This window comes from Gossypium hirsutum, chromosome A08 (assembly GCF_007990345.1).
Source record: "Gossypium hirsutum isolate 1008001.06 chromosome A08, Gossypium_hirsutum_v2.1, whole genome shotgun sequence".
Lineage (NCBI taxonomy): Eukaryota > Viridiplantae > Streptophyta > Magnoliopsida > Malvales > Malvaceae > Gossypium > Gossypium hirsutum.
In genome coordinates this window covers 73,905,188-73,910,650 of record NC_053431.1, presented here as the reverse complement: position 1 = coordinate 73,910,650, position 5,463 = coordinate 73,905,188, and the positions used below count along the sequence as shown (strand labels likewise).

Sequence of the window (5,463 nt, the reverse complement as noted above, 5' to 3'; positions counted from 1 at the left end):
GTATACTTCCTCCAAATATATCAAACCCACCCCCATGCAACATGTCCTTTCATAATATTATACGTGTATGCAAAATGTCATGCTTGACTACAATCACACATATCATAAGGGTATATCAGTCATTTACCTCACGAGGGTATAACGTTCATTTCATCAAATTGAGGTTTAGGTATACTTACCGACCCACTAGTAGGTCCACAGTCATATCGGGCGACTCGTGCAACCTTAACAGTCAAACAGGGATAATGGGCCCAAAGCCCATAATGCGGCCCGTGTGGCCCAATAAGCCCAAAAATGACCTTGACCGTGTGAACTACACAGCCTGCCCCAATAATCACCATACATCCATGTGGTTTGCCTGTGGGGCCCACACGGCCCATTTCGACACAACGTGGCCCAAAACATCCTAAGCCCATAAAATCACTCATAGTGGCCTCTACGATCAAACACCCACGTTTTACGCGTTCGGCCTACCACACGAGCGAGCGTACGCTCGTGTAGCATCAATGGCCATACTTTTCAGACTTTTGCCGATCTACGTTTAAAGCAGTGTGGTTACACACCTATTTTGCGAAACGTGCTAGAAATCCACGAGCACCAATCGTACATTCATTCAAGGCATTCAATTAGCCGTTTGATAATAAGGTAAATCACCCTCCTCTTTATTACTTAATCCCAAAACATTAGATACCTGCCTTGAATGAACAAATGTGGTTTAATCCACTTAAACTGCTGAATAAGATTGATCACCCAATACTCTTAGCAAATCGACAGTAAAAGGAGGTGTTAGCTACAAGATTAACACAACAGAGAAGGAAAGTAAGAGAAAGCTGAAAGAGTAGAAACCAAGCAGGGACCTATCAAAAAATACAGAACCAATTAAAAAAAAAGAGCAGTCGGCCTACACCCAACACGAAATCCGGAAGCACCCACTTGACAGAGGCAACAAAGGCACAACTACCCTCCTATCAGAAATTGGCAGCATAAAAAGATGATAAGTATAAGACTAAAATGACAATGAGGGAGAAAGAGAGAGGAAGAGCAAAACTGAGTAGATGCATTACCATAGAAAGCTGACATACACTCCCCGCTCCCCTCAACACTCTCAACTACCCATGAGCATCAGTATCCCACTAACATACAACCTCTTACACGACATAGCAGCAAAAAGACACCCTTGCGCGCAATAGCACTCAAACTCAAGTCCCTTACCATTAGAAACACACTATTAACCCTTAGACCAACAAGCTTTTTATGACATATCTTACCCTCAATAATTTAAAAGTCTACCAACCATGACAAAGGCTCATTCCTTAAAAATAAAGTTTTTCTCAAATGCCCAAGCTTGAACCCAATACCTCTCAGGCGCTTCCCAGGACACTTAACCATTGAGACAAGCATGCATTTGAGTTACACAACATATAGAAAATAAGTACCTATATTTTGGGGTGTTACAAGCAGATGCATCAACTACCATCCTTGTATGTGTATTCAACCCATTATAAAATATCTCCATCTGTGCCCAGTGTTGAAATCCATTCATTGGACATTTCCGAATTAAATCTTTAAATCGTTCCCAAGCTTCAAATAATGTTCCATCCTCTAACTACCGAAAAGGTGTGATGTCATTTCTAAGCTCGACATTCATGATCAGTGGATTATACTGTAGTAAAAACATCTAGCAAAGATCATTCCATGATATCACTGTCCTTGATGGCAAAGCATTCAGCCATGCTCTTGCACGATCTTTTAATGAATATGGAAATAGTTTAAGTCTCAGGGTGTTTTTAGGAACACAATGTTGCTTAAACGAATCACAAACTTTTGGGAAAGTCGTAAATGGAATCTTGGATCTTCAGTGGGCAATCCTCCAAACTGTCCTACAATTTGTAACATTTGAAAAATTACTAATTTCAGTTCAACTATTGTGCTTGGATTTGAGGTCTAACTATCCCTAGATTCAGATCATCCAAAATTGGCACAACAAGTTCTTGAATGGGTTTGTCTTGATCATCTATCACCCCATGAACATGTGGATCAACGCCCTGACCATTCAAATTATCATTCATACTTGGTCTTACCCTTCAAATACGAGGATAAGCTTCTTGACCATTCGAGTTATCATTGAGATCAGGATCATTCCTGTTCCTAGCCATTTTTCGCAATTGTTTCTGCCTTCTTCGTAAAGTTCTATCAATCTCTGGGTCAAAATGATACTCTTTGTTAGCAAGAATGCTTCTACTCATGTACTGATGAAAAATTTGTAGAAATTAAATTAAACTAAGTTAGATAGATCTAATAGAATTAAGTAAAACAACCAAACCAAATTACACCAAGTTGTCGATCCCCGACAACGGCGTCAAAAACTTGTCGTGCGTGAATATTATATGCGAATTGTGTAAGTATACACATTGGATCAAGTAATAAAGTGATGAGTGAGTATCGTTCCCACGAGGATCGGATTGAGGCACTAAAGTGGTCAAGTTATTATAATAAAATGCAATTAATACTCTGGTAAAGCTATGGTAAGTATATTGTGGAAATTGAAAAGAATAATAGTGTATGTGATATGTAAAATTAATGAATGCTTGGAAATGCTATGGCAAAACGAGAGTAGAAATGTAATGACAATTATAGAAATAAGCATACGAATAATATGCAACTGACAAATAAACAACTAATGATGCAATGGAAAAGATGTTATGAAAAAAGAAAAGGGTTACGCGATGTTGAGTAGAAAAGTCGGGATTACTAAAAATCTACTTCTCTTGTCAGCAATGCTTTAGCAAAATCATACTTAACCTACTGCTCAAAAGATTTCTAAAGTGGCCTGCTTCTTTCAAAGGCAGAAACTTCAAGATACCTTGCATGTGTCTATAGGCCTTTAATAAGGTACCTTGCATTGTTTTCTTTTGTATGAACGTTACTCTATGTTTAGAGTCTACTACAAGTATCTATCAAGAACTTGCCATATCATTCAACCACGATCTAACTAATCTAATCTTTTCAAACTTGAGATTAATTTAAGGGTATGCTGCATAGTCAACTATGTCTAGGGATTGCTTACATACATTTTAAAGAGTAGAACAATTGAATAAAACAATAAAGATAATTTAGATTTATACTGCAGCCATTAAAGACAGTTAAAGTTTCATCAAATTAATCCCAGCCCTATGAGATTTAACTCATAGGTTGGCAAATAAAATTCAACTCAAACATCATTTTCATTATTGTAATTTACGAAGGAACATATTAGAAGTAATAGAAAAACATCGGAAAGACAACATTCGCTTGTCCGATCCTCACTCCAGCTGTGCAATGCCCTAAGGTGGCTGAGAGGGATTACCTGTATCTTTCCTCTTCTTTTCTCTATTCAGCTGCTACCTTCTAATTTGTCCAAGGATCTCTGCTCAGTTCCATGTCTAGAGTTTCCTCCTTTTCTTCTTTTTAAATTTTTTTCTCCTTCTTTTTCAAGATAATTCCAATAGCCCCAAGATTTATCTTTTCCTCTTTTCTAGGCAGATTTATCTGGTACATGTTGAGTTTGGCTAAAACTGATATGCACTGAATGCTGACTGGACACCTTCCTAGCATTGCCACGGCATACGAGCTAGCAACCTGACCACCATTTTGTCCTGAAAAAACTTCACTCATTTATTTCTTGTTCCTTATCTTGCACCTGCCACTACCACAAAACACAGTCCTTCCACGAGCAATTAAAAATACTTAATATTTAAATGCAATCCAAGTTATAATGCAATGCTAAAAGTATTAATTAAATGTTCTAAAATGCAACTAAATGTTCTTAAGTACAGGCAATTAGCTAGGTCCAAAGGCATTAAATATAACTCTTTTCAAGAGTTATCAGCATACCTTAAGCTTCTTCCTTTAACTTTTCTTATTTTTCAAATTCTTTACAAATGAAACTCTAAACTTGTTCTTGCAACTGAAAATTATGATTGAAAACCTACAAAATCAAAGTTTTCTTACAATTAGCTTGAAAGGTAGCACTCTAAGGCTAATCTTGGAGTTGTTCCTACTAGTGAAGCTCAACTTGTAGGTGCAGTGCTTATACCTATTGGCATTACGGTACGTACTCTTAGACAACTTTTAGTATTCAAGTAGAGGATGCTGCAACATCTTGCTGCTAAAATTGAGTCACAAGAATGGGTCATCCAACAACTCCAAGCAATTTTCCATCATGCCAAATCCATCAGTAATACTCTACTAGCCAAGCAACTCCAATAACTCATTGGCAAAATGTTGAACAAAAAATAGGAGTAAGATGTAGAGTTATTGGTTGTTGTTATTCTTTTTAAAATATTTTTCTTTTCAAATTTTATTTTAAAGATTGTAATCTGAAACTTTAAACATGCATTGTGTTACTTTGTTTATTTTATGAACCCTTTTCAAATATGTTTAATATAATATAATTTTTAATATTTTGATCATTAATGTGATCATCATCTTTTTTACATTAATGATTGATTTGCTTGATTATGTTAATAGTTAAGAATGATTGATTAAGGGGTAGTTACTTATGGGAAGAATTTGTATATTGTGTTGAGTATGTTCTCTTATTGTAGTTTTGTTCAAAAATTTACCAAAAATGAAGATTGTTGAGACAATTTTTTAGCAATGTCAAAGAGTTGTTCCTGCTAGTGTCTGGCATGTTTAAGTTGGCAAATTGTGTCAATAAAAATCATTGGGCTTTTGATTCTTGTTGATAGTTTGGATGACTACAAGTCCATCTTTAGTATCCAAACTATTTAAAGCAACATATCTTTGAGATTGATTTGGATGGGATCAAGGCAATCGACTTCCCAAGTTTCGTGGGATTGGGTTGAATTGGGTAAACCTTGGATGTATATCTTGAAGATTCAAAACTTATCTGAGCTCATTTAAAATATTCTTTTTGCTTATTATCTTGTTGGTTTTGAGGGAAAATTGATTGTAATTTAGTATGTTAGCAAGTCTTAATTACTTATAAATTGATGAGACTTGTATAAATGATGTACTGACCAAACAACACTTATTCCTGCTCATTGAGGAACATTTCTTATGAGTGCATTGACTAAATAATCAAGTGTGTTACTTAATTATTATCCTAAGTTTTAAGGGAAAAACTTATAGGAGAATTCTCTAGATATTAGGTACAAAAGTGAGGAGTCTAACCTTGTGAGTATTAGAGGTTATAATTACTTATTGTACGAGTTGCTAAGTAGTGGATTATCTCTTTGAAGTCTTACAAACATAAGGAAACTAAACTGTGTAAACATATTGTGTGTTTATTTGTTTACTACCTTATTCATACTTAAATGCATGAAGCAGTTGACATTGGTCTTAAGTATTGTTGAAGTGTATTTACAAATATCTTTAGTTCTTTCACAGTTTTTTATCATAATTATCTGTTAAAATAAAATTTAATATTTAAAAGTTTCAAGTTTATTTATGTTCAAAATT

General features: G+C 35.3%; 1 non-coding gene across 1 annotated transcript; it reads left to right on the top strand.

The window, feature by feature from the left end:
- Nucleotides 1-1,532: 1,532 nt before the first annotated feature.
- Nucleotides 1,533-1,639, top strand: LOC121205213 (small nucleolar RNA R71). Its single transcript, XR_005900298.1, has one exon. It is a non-coding gene; the product is annotated as a small nucleolar RNA R71 (small nucleolar RNA).
- The last annotated feature ends 3,824 nt before the right edge of the window (nt 1,640-5,463 follow it).